We start from the raw sequence: 22,395 nt of genomic DNA, 5'->3' as shown, positions 1-22,395 counted from the left end.
GCAGATGTAGTACAGACATGTTGAGTAGCTGAGCGACTCAACCATATATTAGCTCACGTTCCACTACATAATCAGCGACAGGACTTTGAAGTCGTCCTGTCTCCAGACAAGTTTTTTTTCCGGAGGAACACAGAGGTGAAAACATCACAAGCGAGTAGAAGGAGTTTCTCCAGGAATGGGACATAGATGAGAAGAAACAAGTTTGTGTAACTACTGACATCTAATGTTGTGAAAGCAGCTTTTCTAAAAATTAAAGCAATTGGTCGTTCATTATTCAGTGAAATGTTTTATTTTATCTTGTGTATTTATAATTGCTCTTTAACCAAGCAAAAAAATCTGTTATTTCTGATTACTCGATTAATCTGAACAATTTTCAGTAGAATACTCAAATACTACTAAAATACTCGATAGCTGCATTATTATTATTACTACTACTACATATTATCATAACAATAGTGGTTTATTTGGTCTCAAAATATGTTGAGGGGGGTCCCATTATAATGTGCAAGGGCGAAGTGGTAGTGCCAAATCTATTTGTGGCGGTCCAAATTTAATTGTGACGGTCCACCACAAATGAATGTATGGTAAACACTGCTATGAATACCTGCCATTGGGTCAATTTTCTACTTAATCTACTGACTTTTTGCAATGAACTTTTGCTGTGTATTTTTAGGACTGGTTTAACAGGTAAGACCAGAATACTGTCTGTCTGACTATATTCCAGTGTGACAGAGCAATAAAAACACAAAAATTTAAAAGACAAACAATAGGTAATAGATTAACAGAAAACATAGCAATATGTTAAGAGACAAAAAAGAAGTCTTGTCACTGAAGAAGGCCCAATGTCACTTGCGATAGACACCCATTCTAACAACCAACGAGACAACCAACCAACGAGACAGATAATACCAAGCCTTGCAACACAAAATAGTATTTTGTGGCTAGCTCTTTGAGAAGAAAGTAATGACTGTGGCTACTGTATATCATCATACACACAATACCTTATTTGCTCAGGCATTTAATTGCATAGTAAGTAAGTAGTAAGTACTCAACAGCGATTAAAAGGTGTCTTTTCCTGTTCTTTTGAGCAGATATCACATTCTTGTTTTCTTTTTTTCAATCCCTTCTTTTGGGCTCAAAGTTGAACACTTTCTACAAACTTCCCATGACCTTCAGTTTTACAGATACCAGGTCTGCCTGCTGTCTGGTCTATGGTATCAGTCATCGTAAAGATAATTACTAATTAATTACAGCCACCTCGAGACACCAGTGCGGTGACTGTTCTTTTTTTTTTTGCTTATTTTTAAGTGGATGACATACCCAGTGATTAATTGAGGCATGTAGTTTATTACAAATGCACGCTTTTTTCTAAAGATTATCTATATCTATATACAGTATATAATTATTAATATTATAATGTATGCCAAAGCAAAAGGTGCCACTGGAACCCCTAACTGTAAAGGTGTTAAGGCATTTTGACCAATCAGAAGACAGAAGATAGCCTCGCAGATAGCCAAGCGGAAAAGGAACTAAAATAACTTGGAACCAAGTAAAGTAAGGATCACACAGAAAATTAATGCATTTGGCGGAGGAAAGGAGGTAAGGAGAGCCAAGTGTGGGTTGTATTCCTTCAAAACAGTATTTATTTCGTTACAAAGTAAAACCATCCCACTGCAATTTGCAGTAAATGCATATTTTGTTGTTGTTGCTGTTAAAAATCACATTTTCAACATCTACTTTTCTGTCTTTCTTTTGTGTTTATTGTGGTTACTCATGTCAAGAGAGCATAATGTGGTCTTCTTCGTTATGTAAGAGTGAAAAGTCCTGGTTTACATTATTTGGGTGAGCTTTGGCGAGCTGGATGTGGTCCAAGACTTTGTCTTGAAACCATTTTTGAGACCAAATTTTTCTAGTTAATAGTCACAGAGAGATATTTGGGTAAAAGTAAAAAGAGCAACAATATTCAAACTACCGTATGTTCAGGTGTATAAGCCGCTACTTTTTTCTCAAACATGGAACCCTGTGGCTTATACATCGGTGCAGCTAATATATGGTCATATTCTAGTCTTGTGACATCTCGTACACTTCAGAACTACAACTAATTGTTTAAATATGTATTTCAAAAAATGCTATTACTAAGATAGTCCATCATAGCGGCAAAAAAAATTCAGGAAACAACCAAATACTGCACAGAAGCCACCTTTCTCCGCGTTTGCTAACCCTGTCGCTGTAGTTGAGTGGAGCAGAATATACATGCAGCCGCTGCACTTTACAGTGAGCCACAACAACCACAATTAACCCATTGAGTGCCAGCCATGTTCAGAGCAGAGCTCCATACTGCCAGAGTTTTTGGCCATTTTTGCTGAACTTTCAAGACCCACAGAATATTGAGTCTTAGGACTACAGAAACATTTAAACTATATCAAGAAACTTTTGACTCTCTTCTTTCATCAGAAAAAAAAAGTTTGTTTCTAGCCCTTTTGGGTCTTTAGATATTGGCGTTAGAGCATAGAGTAGTTTCAGCAAAAACACCTGATTTTGACCAAAAAACAGAGAAAACAAGCTTTTTCTGCAGAGAGGCAAATTCAAGCAGAGTGACGGTGGGGATGTGGGGATGAATCCCTGCTGCTGACCGATCCAGGCGGCAGCCACTCGTCAGAAGAATCAGGGTCGAGTTCTGAGTCACCCGACCCTGAACTGCTTCTGGTGTCAGGCTGCGGTGTCACGCCACATGGTTCAGCAACGCTAACCACTAGCTTGTTGCTTCGGCTGCCATTGTCAACTGCATTTGTGTCCACGTCACCTACAGTACATCACCCATGTCACCTCTTTCTTTCGCGATCACGTCACTACTAAAGGCAGATCCACCGCCAGCCAAGCTCTGTGACATTGTAAGCTGCCTGTATTTTTTGTCTCCGCTCATTTTCTGCATGTCTTTCGCCATTTTCCTCTCTCAACCCACAATTCATCTACAATCTGTCGCTGTCGGTTGGAGGAAAAGTGAACTGTTGCCACCTACTAGGACAGAAATACATTGCCTACAAGTAAAAAAAAGCAAACAAGGTCAATAGACATCTTTGGCAGTCAACATTACTTTTTGAAAAGATGTCAATAGACGTCTTTGGCATTAAAGAGTTAATACTAAAATCAAATGTGAAACATTGTTGTTATTTGGATTACTCAATAAGCCTCATAAATATACCCATAAATTGGAAACCTTGTTATGTTGAATGAAAAAAAAGAGGGGATGTATTGGAATTTGTACAGCGACCACGTTGTTGACACATACCTGCATCCGCCAGTGGCTCCATGCACTATGATGACTCAATAGTGGAACAAATAGACCAACTAGAAAAGACCTCCGCCAAACACACTTCTACATGGACGCAAACCGATTATTATTAGATTCATCCATTGTATATGCCGCTTCTCCTCTTTAGGGTCGCGGGGGTATGCTGTAACACAAAGATGAACACTGTCCAGCCAATAATGAGAGCCTGTTGGTACAGATTTACTTACACAATTCATTAACAACGCGTTACTTACTGTAGTACATGCCCCTGTTTTGTAGGTTAGCATATAGCTGCTGGAGCAGGGGAGCTAAATAGCGAAACAAACGAGCAGTGCCACAGCCACGCACCAAGCTAAAGTAAAAAAAAAAAAAAAAAAAAAAAGTCCTCTAAGGTGTACTGGCTGTCGGTATGTGTGGAAACAAAAGAACAAGAGTTGAATATGGATGAGATGTTTTCTTTTACAAATGAGGGCTGCTCTGACCCAGTTTTCTGAGTGAAAAGTGTGGGCTAAATAAGTGGCTTAACCGTGCATGTGGTACTGACGTGCTTTTATTTTGATGGCCGGACTTACAGGATACAGGAAGTGTTACGCCAAGTTAGCACGAATGAGGCCGAAGGTACCAGAAGGTAGTTGTTTCTTTCAGTTGAGTTTTTTATAGACCTGGTAAATTATTTTCTTTTTTTTTTTTTATTTAGACAAAAGTAAACATTACAGCAAATGTGTCATCACTTTCAAGTAGATTTCCAGAATGAAATAGTACCAGAACAGGCTGCTGCAAAACAGAAAGGAAATAAGGAAATAATAGTAGACATCATTAACAAAATAAAAAAGAAAAGAAATGGAAAATGAAATGATAAACTAGGTGTTTCCTGCAAGATTCTAAATCTTGCAGGATGCATTTATTGGATGAGATAGTTCCACGGCTTGTTTTGTCTGAGGAAATCTACTTTGTGAAATATGCCTTGCTGACCATTTGAACCCACTCATATACAAAATACCACAGAATGGAAGTTGGACGACCTCAAGTTCTCAGGTTTTGGACGGGTGTGATACTACAAGTGAGCTCACAGAGATCCAAGGAATGCTCAGGTCGTTTGTTTGTATGCTCAGACACTTGAAAAATTAGAGGGAACATCGATGTGAATGGAATTACCGGTATGTCATCGTGACAACAAGGAACGTACGTGTGGGGAAGTATTTCCTCAGCAGACCGCTCAATCTGCGGTGGCATCTCATCGCAAACACTAGCAAACACATCGCAAACATGGAAGCTAGTGGGATTAGTTTATATTAGCAGAGCATGCTACTGCGGCTGTGTGAGTGCCACTCAGGTTGGACAAGTGTTTACACCGTGTTGTGTTTTGCCACTTTAACGTAAGCGAGCATTTTACAATGCCTGCTAACGACGTGCAGGTTCTGAGTTTAAAAGACAAGAGGCACGTTTACTCTTGCACAAAACTTGTCCGTCAAGACACATTCTTAACACAAACAACACATGTCTGGCTTTCAAAATAAAAGCACTGTTTGACGCATTTTGTCTAATTGTGTACACAAAGTAACGGTGTCAGGGTTTCCCCTAGGGTTTTCTGAAGCTGCGGTGGTGGGCTGCGTGGGACTGCCGCCGCTGTGTCGTGCCGTTGCTGCGTCTGCATTTTTTTTTTTATTATTACAAATAAAAACATTTTTATAACTGAATTATTTATGAACTTATTTAACGTTTTTCAACAACCAGCAGAACGTTAACCGACAACATTGCAAAACTGTTAAATTAATGGCAAAGTTGCTGAGAGCACTTAAAGTGAGAGTCAAAAATTTTGATCCTCTTTTTGTTACCTTACCTATTTAGTCCAATAGTACTATGTGACTATTAGTACAAAAGTAAAACATTTTGTATTATTTGACACAAACCTACGTTTAATTTGATGCCTGTTTGAGTAAAACTAATACATGGGAAATTAATTGTTCAAATAATATATTTTTAGGTCAAAATAAAACAATTAACAAAATAAAATAATTTAAATATTTTTGTCATAGAAATGTGTCCTGTATAAAGAGTATAAATTGAGAGTCGAGGGTTATGATAGCACAGGTGTATCCAACTCGCAGCATTAATAAATCTACTTTGACACAAAGTAACGAGAGGTGAACTATTTTATGTGGCTGCCAACATTTAATTGTAGTTTATTTACATCAGGTACACCTCCACTCAGTGTGGTCATTTGTCATTAAATACAGGGTTCGTGTTTGAATAGAACACTTATAAAACTACTAAGAGGTGAAGCAAATATTCTTTGGTGAGCTACTCAACATCAGCTGGTGAGCAACCGCTAGCATACGAGCTACCTGTTGGAGACCCCTGTGATAGCATCAGTGTCTAAAGCTGGACACACTATGTTTGTTGAATAACTCAGACACACATCTAGCGTTTTGAAGACAAGCCAAGCATTATAATGATAAGAAGAGAGCAAGAGCTAACATTGTCAGCTGGAGGGAGCTTAACCAGCTGCAGCTCAACACCAGCAAGACAAAGGAGATGATCATTAACTTCCAGAGGAAAACACCTCACTTCACACCGGTGAACATCCAGGGAGCGGACATAGAGTTGGTAGACAGCTACAAATTCCTGGGTGTTCACCTTAACAACAAGCTGGACTGGTCCGTCAACACCCACGCCCTCTACAAGAAGGGCCAGAGTCGCCTCCACCTGCTGAGGAGACTGAGGTCCTTTGGTGTGTGCAGGACTCTCTTACGGACCTTTTATGACTCTGTGGTGGCCTCAGCCATCTTCTATGTTGTGGGCTGCTGGGGAGGGGGCAGCACGGACAGGGACAGGAGCAGGATCAATAGACTGATCAGGAGAGTGAGCACTTTCCTGGACGGTCCTCTGGACTCCGTGGAGGAAGTGGGGGAGAGAAGGATGTTGGCTAAGCTGACGTCCATCATGGACAACACCTTTCACCCGCTACATGACACTGTGGGTTCCCTTAGCAGCTCCTTCAGCAGCAGACTGTTATACCCACGGTGTAAGAAGGAGAGGTTCCGCAGGTCCTTCATACCGACCGCTGTCAGGCTCTACAACACCTGCACCACCTGAACCATGTGTCACTATGTATTCTTTACTTGCGTATCTTGCTTGCTGCTGTAACAAGTGAATTTCCCTGCTATGGGATTAATAAAGTACTATACAATACAAGAGGGTTAAGTGACACTTAAAAAGTAAGTTAGAATGGACATGATAGCCACTTCTAGCTCGCCCATGATCTAGCTAGCTGAGTAAATGGTTAAAACAAAATGGGTCAAACATGCCAGAAAGTCGAATGAAATTGAAACATGAGCGATCACGCACACTGGCATAGATAGGCTTCTCATGTGACATGCTGTCGTCAATTGACTACACATTTCACGGACTATGTTTTATTTGCACGATAGTAAGGAACACAGTTAACGTCGTGACAAGACGCTAGTGCCGCATTAGGCGCTGTGACATGAGCAAGTGCCGACACGGCAGAGACGCGATTCCAGTGCAGTTCCATATTTTTATGATAATTCAAAATTGTTTTCAACTACAGTAATTGTGGTCAATATGTCCATAAATAATAAGCTATATATGTATCTATATAGCATGTGCAGTATATGCATTCATACAATATATTACTCAACATTGTTTTCAAGTTCATTTTTAAGGTGTGGCGGCTTTTATTTTGTTTTGGCGGGCCGCCATGATCAATTACATGTTGCGAAAACCCTGGGTGTCAAAAAAAATACCTTACATTAATAACGCGATTGGAATTACATCGGTGACTATCATCTGCCTTAATCACAAGCATGGGCATTACAGTTTGTTGAAGATTTAGTAGCAATTTTGCAGAGGTTGACATCTCATTAGAAAAGTTAGCCAGGCTACATCCATTTTCAACTACTAGGCAAAATTGGTCTGATGTATTGTTTGAGTAAATGTAAGGATTTTTGCATTTAATTAATGGACATTTTATACACCAAAAACCACACACTCTGTGCTAGTAAAAATACGTGTAAAAGGTAGAAAAATAATTCAAAAAAATGTAAACAGAAAAAACTCAATTTGGGAAAAAATAAAACAGATTTTATAGGGCCCTAATTTAACCTGCAGTTTTGGGTGAGCATTTCTGTTCATTGCTAAAAATCATTGTAAAAATGCAACCATCTTAACGAATCTCAAGCACCCGTAGGCACCCTGTAATAAAGTCAACGCGTCTGTCTAGTAAACAGCCGACAGTACTGGTGTCGTACTGCTCACAGCTGGCTCTAAAATTAGACTCCACTCCCCTTTAGTCATGTTTTACTGTCTGTCACTTCCTCTTTTTTTAACTCCTTCACTTCCTCCTTGTTCTAAACCAGTGTTTCATCACCGCCGTAACACATTGACTGTCTTCCTTATCTACATGAAATATGCCATTAGAGGTTTAAAGTGCAGAGAGACATTTGTGAACCCAGGAAACAATAAATGTGCAGAAAAGCAGGAAATTGATGTGATAATTATCTCATGCATTATCCTTTGGTCAGTGAGCATAGCTCATGCCATGATTGCTTCATAATCTTTTACAATCCATCCCATTAAAAACAGGCATGGCAACTGTGGTACCGGGGGTGGGGGTGGGTGGCAGGAAGTGGAGTCTATAAAAACACAACAATGAGAGCACCAGGGCGGCTTCCTGTTTGAGAATTTAGACATACATTTCCTCCTCCCGCTATCATCTTGCTGCCACAGTGCACAACAAATACACAAGGCTCCCTCTGCATGCGCTTTAAAATGTCAGTTGTGCAACTCAGCTATTTCTGTGAAGCTCGTGAGTGTTACAAATGCCGTACTGTGGTTTATACTGAATTAATCAGCGTTATTAATGTTGGCTGAGCAGTTTGCGCCTTACTGCTGTTACAGCATTGGTTCTGCTGCTGCTGTCATGTGCAGTATACTTGTTAATAAATGGCAGTGCGGTCAAAGAGAGATATGTTTTCTTTTAGTCAGTTTTTCAAGTGAAAGTTTTTTCAAGTTAAAAAAAAAGTTTTTGTGCTTGAAATAACTGCCTGTCTCCATTTATCAGTTGCTTCCAATTCTTATTGTTGGCCTAGTGCAGGGGTCTCAAACTCAATTTACCTGGGGGCTGCTGGAGATAGGGTCTGGGCCGCATGAAGTACTGGGAGTAGGGCTTAGAATCTCAGGGTACCTAACGGTGCATACAATACGTAATACATGGCTCATGATAGCGACTATATCTCAATACGGTGTAAAAAAAAAAAAATTAAAAAAAATTATAGTTTGTATTGCATTCAGCTGGGATAGGCTCAGGCTTACCCATGACCCTAATGAGGACAAGCGGTATAGAAAATCGATGGAATTTTTGCAACATATTTTAACCAGAATACAAGCAGCAATGCTGCAAAAAATGAAACTGCTGGTGCAACAAGTGTAACAGGGTTTTAGTACATGTACGTTCTCCCAGGCAATTCGTACCGTCTGTCAAACATTTCTAACATTTCCCGAAATTTTGCATTTCTTTTGCAATATGGCGAGCGACACTGACTGACATTTGGGATGAAGGCTCTTTTCCACCTGTGCATACAAGTTGGTTGTATCCTCTTCTTCCTCGTCACTACTTTCAAACAAATGCGAAATATGGGTTCGTCAGTGTTAATGCACTCACCTTGTTCATTCTGTTTAAAACCGAAATATTCCCACACTGGAGCTGTGGCATTTGTCTTAGAAACAATCGCTTTTGTGCCTTCATTTACGTTAGCGTATGCTGGCTCACAAGGCTAACTTGCTGCCAGTCAATCTAGCCCCACCTCCACATATTGGGAAAAAGCTCATAGCTCATGCATAGGTGAAAGGAGGGTTCACTCTCTCATTCCACGTGCACAGACAGCTGCAGAGTGCACCCTCTTGTCATTCAGCCGGAAAGAAAACCGAGGAAATCAAACACAAATCCATGCATATGTCAATTAATCGAGGCCGGCAAAAATGATCAACTTAGTTTTTTGTTTTTTTTATCGTTCGATTAATCGATTTATCGATTATCGTGACAGGCCTACCTATTGCATTGTTTTGGAGTGGGCTCGCTACCTCTCGGTAGTGGTGTGAGGGGCTGCATCACTAAAAAAATAGATCTTTGTGTTAGCTGATAGAATAACAATGTCGCTGTAGCTTGGTTTACACACAGATCAGTTATGTAAATAGAACATTGTTGTTGTTTTTGGAGGGTTTTTTTAAGGCTTTATAGTCGAAATAGGTGTGTCCTGTTACGTGCATTGTTAGCTTCCACATGCTAGCTGTTTTTTTGTTGTTTTTTTTAAATACGTTTTCCTTTTTTTAGAACGCGCAGAAAAGAGAAAGACCTGTGGTCATGTTTCACATAAGGATTGTGGAAGAACATTTTTTAAAAAGTTCAGTTTTCCTTGAACATGTAAATAATTGTCACATATTTGTTGATTGAAGTGGTAGTATTTTTCAAGATCTTTAAACCACTCTAGGCACTTACCTTGAAAAATTACCTTTAAGACAGACAAAAGAACAGATAAAACATAATACTATGTATAACAATTAGATTTTAAGCATGTATGGGAAATTCAGGGAGAAAGAATGGAAAAAAAAAAAGAAAACAAAAAATGTATTTCCAAGAATTTCCAGCAGCAGTGGGAACCCATTCTCTAGGAGCCTTTTTAATGTGTGACAGAGCTTAAATAACTCAAATATTTAGCTTGGCAACAATCTTAATAGTCCACGTAAGAAGGTAAGAAAGACACCCAGTGTGGGTTATTTCAGCTGAGTGCCGTTTTTTTTTTTGTAATGCTACATGTGCACATTCTGCAATTTGCACACAGTGGTTTTTGCAGAGACCACCTGTCGATCAAAAAAGTATGCAAAGCCATGCATATATATATACTACGGGTACTTTTCATGAAAAAATGACAAGCTCCTCTGAAGCTTCATCACCTGTCTATCAAATCCAGACAGAGAGATTATTACACAAAAAACAGCAAGGAGGTGAGGGTGTAGTCATTAACAAAAAAAAAAAGAAAACCCACCAGTTGCTAAATGACTCTTGTGCAACACAGGATCTCTATGAATAGTTGTAGTGGCAGTTATGGTCACATGCTCTTTACAATGAAGTGTTCACTGCTAAGAACAAAATCACTTGTGAAAGAGTTGGAACCAAAATACACAGCAGTGACATTAACGCTATCTCTTCCTTATCGCAGCAACCTGGCTTCTTTACTTTTAGTGTGTAGTGAGTAGTGTTTGCTGTGTAAAAAAGCTTATTTAGAATACTCCTGTAAAGAAAATATATGAGCTGTGGAATAAACCACTTGCATTGGAGTGTTGTGGAAGTTTTACTACATCAGTCAGGTCCACAAGTAAGCCAAGGCATTTTTTTTTTAGTCTCATCTCCAACAATTAAAATAAGTTCTGCTTCTTTACAGTCCTTTTTGGACATGATTAATTGTGCAAGTGTAAACGCGATGTACTTTAATGTAACTTGGTTAAACATTTTCAAAATATGCCAAAAAAAAAAACAACATTACAGTCGATCCCTCGCTACATCGCGGGTCGTTCCCTTGCGGTTTTTCAAATAATAATTAATTCATTAATTAATGACCGCTGTTTTGTGGTTGACTATGGCCTATTATTAGTCAAAAACACTGAAAGACATGTCATATGTATGTAATGTATGTAATATGTCAGTAATGTTACACTGATGAGACATTACATTACCTTCCAGCGAGTCTGACATGACTTAGTAAAAAAAAGTTCTCCTCCCGTTCCGCGTGGAAGTGGTACGTTTTTAGCCTCTTACTTTGTCCTTGTATGTGCATTGCACTATTTGGTCCTCACACTCCTCATACAAACGCTCCATTAAAATTCCATGGTTCCCTGTCATCTTTCACCTGACTCTATGTTGCAATTTGCCTGAAGCTGGCTTACACACAAACACACAATGAATGTCCCTGTCAACGAAACCAGGTGTGCAGTGCTGATTGAAGAATGACACTTAACACTATCTTCTGCTCAAACACCTTACACACGCTCACAAGCATGTTGACATCCTCATCTCCCCTCTTTACTGTCTGTAACGCAATACAATGCACCCTTAAGAGATCCTGTGGACACTTTGTGCCCAAGCCATTTGTCTGTTTTGAATGAATATAAGCTATTTTTTAAATCTATATACAGTGGTGTGAAAAAGTGTTTGCCCCCTTCCTGATTTCTTATTTTTTGCAGTGACAACACAACTGAACACAAAATGCAGTTTTAAAATGAAACTTTTTTATTATTAAGGGAGAAAAAAAAAATCCAAACCTACATGGCCCTGTGTGAAGAAGTGACAGCCCTCTAAACCTAATAACTGGCTGGGCAATCCAAAAATCCAATCATTTGGGTGAATATTAAAGCCCCCAATTCCTGTCTAACTTTTTTTCAATATACCATAAGGGCCTTCAGTGAAAGCTTGTAGGGAACTAGGTACAACCTTCTATAAAAAAAAATTAAAGCCTTAATCTTTCCATAAACCTTTTAAAGCTCTCTTAGACTTCATCTGGTATTCCTGATCCCTTCACATCAAACACATTCTCCACATTACACAACACAGATAAAGCCACTCAACGCAGCGGCTCACTGTGAAGGGATAACCCGACCACCTCTCATTTATCTTTTAACACTCTCACAGACGTCATGCAGATGGTCAACATTTATCACACCCATCCCAAAACAAATACCCATCAATAAGTTTTGTCTCTGATCTGTCCAGGGTCTTGCGTTCAGTGTCAGCTTTAAGCCAATTATGATTTTCGTCTGAATCAGGTTCCAATGGTAACTATGGTCTCTTTGCATCATACAGATGTTAAAGTTGGTAAACTGTAGTCTTCAGATTTCATTCCTCCTTAATAAAGCTGATCATTTTTGCCACAGTGTTGACTTTTTTGGCCTTCCTTTTACTCTTTTTCCTACTTGGTGTAGGCACAGGTTATTGTCTGCTGCTGGGAATTCTGTAATGTTGTTCAAAATAATAAGGAATAATAATAATAATAATAATAAGGAAATACTGTTCATAAGAAAAATGAATCAAAAACGCAACAAAAGGAAGACTTATGTCAATACAAGGCTTTAAATCAATGACTAATCATAAATAGAAGGAAAACCAATATATGCACGGAATGAGTTACTACATAACAAGACATCAACATAATTGGACCACTTTGATCACTCACTTACATCTGGAATTACCTACAAAGACTTCTTATTGGTTTCTAATTGGTCGACGGCACTACTGACTGATTTACTGTAACTATTTCACTTTCACTGTTCCAGACTAAAGTGGGCAGGCGTAAACCCCAACTGGACGATGGTTATTGAAAGGGAGGGCAGCACAGAAATAATCCAGGAAACTCAGTTTAGTCACTTTAGCAAAATGCTTCACAGACAAAGCGTCTAAGTCTCAAAAAGCAGTCAACACTCCGTTGTGTTCAATTACAGTACATTATTCAGTAGATTTAGTTTGAAGAAAAGCTTCATTGTTCTACACTGGTTCTATTAACGTAGTAAGGCCTGCTGACAAATAAGTGACCGGTCAACTCCAAAAAAGCTAGGAGTCCACATTTATACAGTTAGCATATTTTCTCTTACGTTTTTGCAAAATTCTTCCACAGTTTTTGCATGCACGGTTAACCCACTAAATAGACAATGGGCAGAATGTGGACCTTGAATGTGTTCGGTATGCAAAAATAACCATTAGATGTAAGTTTTTGCATACCAGAGGACATTTTTGGAGTGAATTAGGTCATTGTTTGTAATGGTCTACAATTAAAGCAAACTTTTTATATCATATAGGAGTGTCCTCTTAGCCTTTTCGTCATCCATCTCTCAACGCTCACATCTATTTTGAGTACTTGCAAGACTGTCTTAGAGTTGATCTGCGTTCCCTTCTTAATGAACGCTAACTGCATGTTCCCCCTGAACATAGACCCTCATGAATATGCACAGTCACGCGTTGGCTGCCTGCACAAATAACAAAAGAAGACCATGTTAACATTCCTGCTGCACATGCTCAGCACTCAGCACTAGTGTATGACCATTTTCTTTCATTATCATTTGATGTTTACGTTAACACATCTTACATGACATGCTAAAGTTTCTTTAGTTAAATCCCCTATTCCACTATTTGTTTGCAATCACTTCCTGACTAGATGGTAGCACCCCCTCTATTAGAACTCTGCTCTTCAACCTTTTAGTCTCAGAGGCCTCCTTTTAAGTCGAAGTCTTGTCTGATGTGTGACAGCACTCTCCAGCACCCTCATCGTGATCAAAACAACAAGTGGGGAAGAGGCGGGGGTCGCAGGGGGGTGCTGGTGGGGGGGTTGGAACAATGGTGGCTGCAAAAAAGTTCCAGAGACTTTAGAGTTAATGATAAAGTCTCAAAGGTGCCATAAAAGTTGTGATAGTGTAAGTGCGTTCTCCAAAATCTAGCCTTGATGCTTGCATTTTGACTGCTTGTAGTAAGCTCTAATGGGAACGCGACATCTTGTGTGTCTGTGGCTTTAATGCGAATGAGCGTGTCCATGCCTGCCTCCGACAGTGTGTGTCTCCAAGAAGTGCTATTGTGCACTTTATCCACTTTTTACATACACACTTTAACGGTGTACTTGTCCAACATAATAAATGTCATATATCACATACAAAACTTTAGCTCCAGTGCTTTACATTACATTACAGTCACATTTTAACATTAACATCATGCTAGTTAAGCCTATCTGCTGAAGAAAAACGAAATGATCAAACTCATAGCTCCCACGTCTGGAGCTGACTGACTGAGAGTTGGCAGAGCTCCAAGCATAATTTTAGGATATGTAGCGAAGCCTGCTTATTTACGAAGCTGTCCTCTGTGAAGTGGTGGGAGGACTCATCTAGCTAGGGCCTTGTCAGAGGCGGCATCACGTCCGTGAGGACGTAGGTCTTTACTTCATGACTTTGAGAAAACCCGGAACTTCTCCCAAATGTGGAGCAGACATTTGAGAGAGATGATAGATATTTCTCACATTTTGGTGCTCATGAAACAGGCTCTAGTGACACATATTACTGTCAGAACAATCTTTAAAAGTAAATTTTATATAATTGGAGAACTTTAAAGATGTTTTACTGGTGAAAATGCACCACTCACTAAAACACAGCGTATGTAAGACAGAGCTTGACTGTTTACTGTATAAGTGCCTATATCTGGCATACTGATGAACATTTTACATGTTTTATGATGACATTTCGAATGGGGCGTTCCTGGAATATTGCCTACACACATAAACAAAACAAAACAAAAAAATCCTGACACAAAATGATACAACACAGACACAAATACAGAGGCAATTTACCTAAACAAGCATTGTCTCTGTCCTCTGCCAAATTGTTGAAAGTACCCTAAAGCAGTAAACCTCACCAGCTGTAGCACACATACATACACTAAGTCTGTCTATAAGAAGATATTCTGTTACATCAGGTTTTTGTAATGTCAGTGATGTGAGACGTCCACATTAATCTCTGTGGTGCCTAAAGGTCAGACAATGTCAAAATACAGCAAGTTAGCATAGCAAGTTCAAGCAGCCTGCTTCACAAAACATTGTCATGAGACTGGACTGTGACACAGAGCAAAAACCCTAACAATCCATAAACCTTTGATGAGCTATCAGTTTTCACATTGTGACGCATGTGCACCACACAACTCCAGTCGAGGTTGGGATGCTGGTTGATCTCTGATTTGCTCATATTTCATAACTACTTTTCCAAATGAGAGAAACAGTTATTTGCAAAAATTCAAAACTACTTGTGTATAACAACTTCATTTTCTAACTTTAATAATGGTTTGGAGTGCATAAGACAACTTAGCTCTCTTTGACCACATGGTCATTTATTAACGAGTATTTTGCACAACAAAACAGAAACAGAACCAATGTTGTGATAGCAGTAAGGACAAAATTGCTCAGCCAGCATTAATACCACTGGTGAATTCATTGTAAACGAGAGTACGGCAAATGCATGAATTTCACACAGCTCAGTAGCACAGTCAGCATTTTAAAGCGCATGCTGAGTTAAATAAAGTTGCTGAATGTTTCAAATGTACTGACTGCCATCTTGTGGAGTTAATAAAAAAAACTTTTCTTACTTGGTGCTAATTGGAGAACCCGGTGGCTATCTGCTTTTGTAGACAATACACCCGCGGACTATGGGAGATTCTGAGGCTCACTATAGCGGTTTGCTTTCCTTTCTTCTACTTCTGTTATCATTACTATTATAATTATTATGAACTTGTTGACGACTTAGCCATAATGTACTGACCAGCCAAGGCATAGGAGATACATGTAACACTGCAATATTTCAAAAAGTTAAATTTCCCACTTCTATGGTTGTTATGAAAAAAACATTTTCTATTTATTATTAAAAATGTATTCCTTTTGTATTACTCACTACAGTTTTACTTTGCTATTGTTATTTTTTTACATTTGTATTCTTTCCTTTTCTGTAACACTATACAATCTCTATACTGTCAACTTTTTAACTCCAATTTGTTTAATAATATTTTTTCCAACACATTTCTTTCTTTTCTTTTCACAGGAAGTGAACAAAATTTAAATGACAAAATGTAAGAAAACAAAATATTGTAAGTGTCCTGTGACATGTGAAAAATATGGTGTGAATGAATTATCATTAACAGCAGAGAAGGGGAAGGATTAAATATACTCTGCTTCTTCCTGTACTTTTTGGACATTGGCATTTTGCAAATGTTAACCACATCATGTTCCTTAATGTAAATTCTTAAGCATGTCTGAAACAAATAAACCACACCATAATTACAGTGCAATAAGCAAAATAAATGTACCTTTTTGGAAAATTAAAATCTTGGAACACTTAACAGCAGATCTCAAGTTGTCCATCTTAACCCCATTCAGGGAGTTTTAAATCATTCAAAGAACTCTGGAAAAAAACATTGCACAGTGTTCCTGTTTTTATAATCAATCAGTAATTAAGTTTACTTTTAAGTTAACTCTAGTTTGCCATTTTTACATGACTGTTTTATGTATTATATGTATTGTACTGTTTGTTCGTTTGTTCCTTGTTGTGTTATAACAGGTCTCTCTTGAAAATAAGACTCTGTGTTTCAATGAGATAACACGTGTATAAACAGAAGTATTTAATTTAAAAAAAGAAGCATCATTTACTTTGCAGACACATGACCAGAAGCTCATTACAGTGTCAGCAGTCACTTCTTCGAGTGTGGTGGGTGAGACTGAAGTTAAAGGAAAATGAAGGTTGAACCACAGGAATGAATCCTTAGAAAAATAGTTCAATCAATTTTCAAGTGGATTAAGTTGCTGACCACAGTGGGGAGGCTTTAAATGAAAGGTTAATACAAAATGAATTGAATTGACGCGCTAATAAATGCCGAGGAGTTGTCACTTCACACCATACCACATATACAGTATATTTACAATGCTGTGAGGGCTCTTTGCTCCAAATGCAAGACTGGCACACTTGATGAACCGTAGAGCCCCTGGAGGGTGAGGGTGGGGTGAGCGGGTATAATACCACATTACCTCTGGCATATCAAGTGATTTCATGCACCTTGAGGCAGCACAATTGAGCCGTTTGTTCAACGGATCAAAAATAGCTGTCTCCTGTTACAGCCATTACCAGCCTTACCCCTGCACAAGGCACAATACGAAGGTTAATACGTCCCTATGATCATGACAAAACAACTTGTAAACTATTCTTTCTTGGGTTTACTTCACAAATCAACATAGCAAGTGGAAAAAAACACAAACAAAGACAAAGCAGTCTTTACCTAGAAGTGGAAGTCTTATCAGATGATCATGGACGCATAAACAACACAACGGTCAGCTGACCTGAGGGCTTGAAAACCAAGACTTCTGGGAAACATGAACTCCACACTGCAGCCACAACAATTGTGCCGGTTGTTATCGGTGCCCTAAATTTCCGCTGAACAAAACTCATCCTCAAGTTGGAGAAATAAAGATGGAAAAGACCGAATGTTCACGGTCAGTCAAATGAACATGAAAAGTCATGTTTTCCTGTTACACAGACTGTTCACATTAATTTGAAGTCTGTGTGTGGGCATTATGGGACAGCACAGACTGGTTTCTTTTATTATTTCCAATGTATGTGTGAGCTTATGGTGGATCCTATAGGTGGCAAGGAAATCTCCTGTATATAGAGTGACTATGTTTTCTTGAGTTTAGATAGTCAGGGTCACACATTCTTCAGTGTACTCTGTGCTTGTTGGTCGGTTAATTTGTTCACAGGGTTACGCAAAAACTATGTTGTTTCCATGAAACCAGGATATAGCCTGCTATCTACTAAACGGATGAAAAAAACAAAAAACATACAACATTCCACAGCCTTGGTGGAGGTCTACGCTCTACTGAGTGCCATTCAACAGTAGTCATTGTGATAACAGGTTGCTAGGCAGTTTTTAGTCAATTTGTAATTTACATGGCTGGCATCTGCAGGAGTAGAATTAAACAATACAACCTCATGATCGTTCAAATTTACTGTACTCCTGTGTACTGTTCTGTTTTGCTTTTGCTCAGTATTTAGAGACACAACATGGAGAGCCACTTGGCTGCATCCAGCGGTGGCACTGTTGAGTGTGTCTCACCGAGATTGCAATCTAAAGATATGACATGAGCTGTTACACGTCCTATATGGCGATATTTTTCAGCAATTTTAAATAAGTCTCGGAGGACCCACAATAGTGTACTGGAAGTTTGTTTGCCTCAAATCTCCGGGCTTTATTTTAAGATGTGTATTGAAGTCTGCTCTTTTTAAGCTGTCCTCTGCTGTCAGTATCAGAAAGTCAGTAAGGAGGTTTTTCCTTCATGTCACAAAAACATGCAACTTCAAAAGCGACCGTGTCAGCGCTTCTTCTCGTAAAAGTGAATCAGTTAATTGATTGGTAATTTTCCCCATAGTGAAATCCCTGGCCTTCTATTTTGCACATATGACCACGATGCTGCCACCTTATGACTAAACTAATCTATGCCAACAATGGACTGTGTGAAGGAAAACAAATTCAAGATGGAGACAATGGAGAAAGAGCCTGTGTTAGCTGTCCTGTGTAGGCTTGCACACATGTAACCAGATGCTGTAAAGCCATGCCCATGACCTCACCGAGTTTTTCCACACACACACACACACACACACACACACACACACACACACACAAACACACAGGGCACAGTGCGAGGTTAGTATAAGTCATCGTCGCCTGGCACAGGCCAATCTGACTTCCATTGAGCCAGACGTGCATTGTAATCCTACACAGGCGTGTGCTTCTCAGAGCAGAACACACAAAAAAGAAACAGCTGGCTAACTGGTTTGCGAGGGGCGGGGACAAACATTTTTATCTCAGACATTGTGGTGGAAACCTGAGTCAGCATGATGTCTTGAGCCGACGTTTCCAACAAAATCAATAAACACAGTTATTTAACCTATGCCCAATGAAAACATATAACATATCAGGTGACTATTTTTGCTCACCTCCACGTGCTATTGGAAAGACAAAAGATCCACCGAGACTGCATCAGTCTTCCAACACCTGTCCTTGTGCTTTACTACACAATCTAACATCTTAGATCACTGCTGGAAAAAAGTGCACACACGCCTGTGGTGACAGCAATGTGTGAGTTGTTAAAAAGAAAAAAAAATACTGTTAAAAAAAAAATTACAAGATGTCATCCTGAGAGGGTTTACTGTGTGGATTGGTGGCATTTTTCCACATCAATGTTTCAATGCTGACAGCTGCAGGCCAGCTTTAATGGAACCAAGTGAAACATCACCAACCAAACTGATCATTAAAGCAAAACTGCACTTTTTTTTGGAATTTTGCCCATCATCCACAATCCTTATGTGAGACATGAACACATATGTCTCTCTTTTCTGTGGCTCGAAAGACATAAAAACAGATAAAAAAGAGACAGCTCAAGCTGCACATAATGGGATCCACCTATGCCGCTTACAAAGACCGCTATTAAAACACCTCCAAAAACTTCCAACAACGTTTTATGGTTTTATATACATGCTGTGACGATGTAGTAACAGGTACATTCATGATGACATGAAATGCTTGCATTATTTTGCTTATTTTGTTCATTACTGGAACTTTTCTCGGCGCATTGATTTCACATAGCAGCATAGAAACGAACACCTACACCTAGCGTTAACTTCACATACTAAAAAATAAAAACACAACAGCACTGGCGGCATCTTGAATAAGCAGCCGTACCTTTTGGTAGTGGTCTGAGGCGTTGTGAGCGCAACGCGTTAGCTGCGAATGTGTGGTGAAGGTTGTCGCTAGCCGGTTAGTAGCTACTCGGTGCGGTATCAATGTGTCTGTAACATAGTTCGATCGGCATAACAATGTTAATAATAATAATAATAATAATAATAATAATAACAACGTTGTTGCTGTAGCTTGGTTAATATGCACACCACATTATATGTAAATAGAAAGTTGTTGTCGCTTTTTGGAGCCTTTATAGGCGAAATAAGTAAGTTCCATACGTGCAGTAATGAGCTGTCTCTTTTTATCAGTTTTTATATATTTTGAATGCACAGAAAAGGGAAAGGCATATGTGTTCATGTCTCACATAACGATTGTGGATGATGAGCAAAATTCCAAAAAAAGTTTTCCTTTAAGTTGCTTTATTTTTTGTCTTTACAGTCATGAACCTTACCTGCCACTGGATGAAATACTGTCTCTCTTTATGTCTTTATGATGTCCCTAAGCGTGCTGATTCCATCTGTGGGGACAAACAAGGAAACAGGAGGTAAATTGCAAATCACATGCAAAGACGACAAGAGGGAAACATGTTGAAATGTCATGAGGGTGTCATGTGAATCCCACCCCTCTTGTCGCCTGTGCTAAAATATATGACAGAGACAATTGTCTCAGAAGACGTTGCTGCAATCCTCACAGGCAGCCACAGAAAAGTAAATAAAGGTTTGGGAGGTTTTGTTTTCATTGTTCACCTTGGTGAATGTTTGCCTTCAAATCTAATAGTTTCCTGAGACCCAGCAATGGTTTTTGTCCCCAATATGGGACACGCGTTTCACAGCCTTATGTCAGATGCAAAACACTCTACAAAAATAAAATATGTGCGGTTGGCAAGAGGACACCCTGAGCTTTTCAGTAACGTGTTTTGCTGGGGTTTGTTCAGTGAAATAGATGACATGTCTTCCCAACATGACTGTCATACCAATACGCATGTTTTTTGGGACACAAGAATAATTACATTTATTTAGTTATTGCCTTTTAAAAGGAAGAAATTAGTGGAGGGTTTTTTTTGTTTTGTTATGTTTTACTGAAAAGTTAAGTTAATTTAAACAATAATTTGACGCTGTTTTGGTAACATTAAGTCATTTTAAGACACTGAAAACAACACATTTTTGTCAATGTCCTCTATGGTGGTAGTTTTGATGTAAACTGATCCAAAACATGTCTTGTTCGTCTCATCAAAACAGATGATGAATTAAATATTGGTTACCTCATGCAACAAAATAAATAAACATATTTAATTTTGTACATTGTAAAGTGCAAAATTGTCAAAATATAAACCAATGGGGACGATTGTGTTATCTAAAACCTGTAGTCTTATGGGACACACTATTGATTTTGTCTTTATGGCATCAAAACTAACTCTAGGAAAGTCCTAACTTTTTTATTTTTGTTTGCATGATACTCGCAAGTGACTTTAAATAAAAAATATCAGCGAATTGAATAAAAGTCTAATAAAACGTAATGATTAACAAGTCATTGAACGCCACTTCCCTCAATGAAACAACTGAAGTTTGAAACACCTGTGCGCGCCTCCTTTCCCTTTAGTAAAACATTTCAAAATTACGACAAATAACAAAAGAAGAAGATAGCCAGCCAACTTCATCACTCCCCTACCTTTGAATACAAAACTCGGCCATCTAGATGCACAACTTTTTGAGGTATATCCGACTGAAGTCTTGCTAACGCCCGGCTAGCGTCCAAGCTAAGGTCCCTACATCCGACAGAGACACTGCTGAGAACCTGAACCGGAGGTGGCGGTACTACAGCAGGGGGAAGAAAAGAGAGTTGTCGCTGCTCAAAGAAGTTGCAGAAAGAAAGTCCGACCCACTTCCAGGCCTACTCCCTGCCGCCACCTCCTCCTCCTTCTCCTCCTCCTCCTCCACCTCCTCCTTCTCCTCCCCCTCCTCCTCATCATCATCGCTCTTGCTGACAGAAATAGCCAGCAAGGCGGTCCCCACCAAAAATAGCCTGGACCATTGTTTACTTCCGTGACACAGTCCTATTGGATGTCGGAAGAGCCAATCAGCGTCCAGCTCTATTTATTATTGGTATTATTTGTAATATTTATTGATGAGGTGGAGGAAGTCTTCAAATACATAAGGTGAGTGCTCTCTTGTCAAAGATTAACAATGGAGTCTGCTCTGTGGCTCCATCTGCTGTCAGTCAAGTTTAGCACCAGAGCTGGATGAAAGTGCTCATTCACTTCAGTCAGTTCTATCTGTTCATTTTCTATACCGCTTCGGGTCATCCTGTGCTAACCCTATACATACATTTTCCCAAAGGAAATAATGGAAATGGAATGGATCTGCTCCATGGTCCTGACCCATAACAGAGTTACTAATTCTACAAGTAGTGTTTTCAGTAAAATCTTAATGGTCTTGAGTGTGATAGTATAGAAAAGCAAGTCAACGATTATATTATTAATCTTTAAAGGGATAGTTTGGATTTTTTGTCATGAAATTGTATGACATCCGCATCAGCAGTGTAGTGCTTCAACAGTGACTTACTTCGCACTTGGTCCTGTGAGCCCAGTTCTGGTCGGATTTCGATGAAGAGGAACGTAGTTCCAGTTAATTGCTGGGGCCACTTAAAAGGATAGTTCGGGTATTTTTACATGAAGTCGTATGACATCCCCATCAGCAGTGCAGTCCATCAGCAGTGACTTACCACCCATTTGGTCCCGTGAGCCCAGTTCTGGTCGGATTTGATGAGCTGATGAGAAAGTAGT

General features: G+C 39.2%; 1 protein-coding gene across 2 annotated transcripts in view; it reads right to left on the bottom strand.

The window, feature by feature from the left end:
- Positions 1–22,395, bottom strand: part of hdac7a (histone deacetylase 7a) — an 83,391-nt gene that overhangs the window by 43,874 nt on the left and 17,122 nt on the right. The window contains exons 1-2 of one of the 2 annotated variants that reach the window (XM_054784706.1): positions 21,282–21,550; positions 20,065–20,130 (exon numbers count right to left, since the gene is read on the bottom strand). The gene's annotated coding sequence lies outside the window, so the exon portion shown is untranslated. Of the gene's footprint in view, positions 1–20,064; positions 20,131–21,281; positions 21,551–22,395 lie in introns of those variants that run through there. The other variant, XM_054784714.1, reaches the window with a different exon arrangement.

The sequence above is a fragment of the Dunckerocampus dactyliophorus genome, chromosome 1 (assembly GCF_027744805.1).
Source record: "Dunckerocampus dactyliophorus isolate RoL2022-P2 chromosome 1, RoL_Ddac_1.1, whole genome shotgun sequence".
Taxonomy (NCBI): Eukaryota; Metazoa; Chordata; class Actinopteri; order Syngnathiformes; family Syngnathidae; genus Dunckerocampus; species Dunckerocampus dactyliophorus.
Note: the sequence above shows the minus strand (reverse complement) of the source record. Positions and strands in the feature narration are given on the sequence as shown.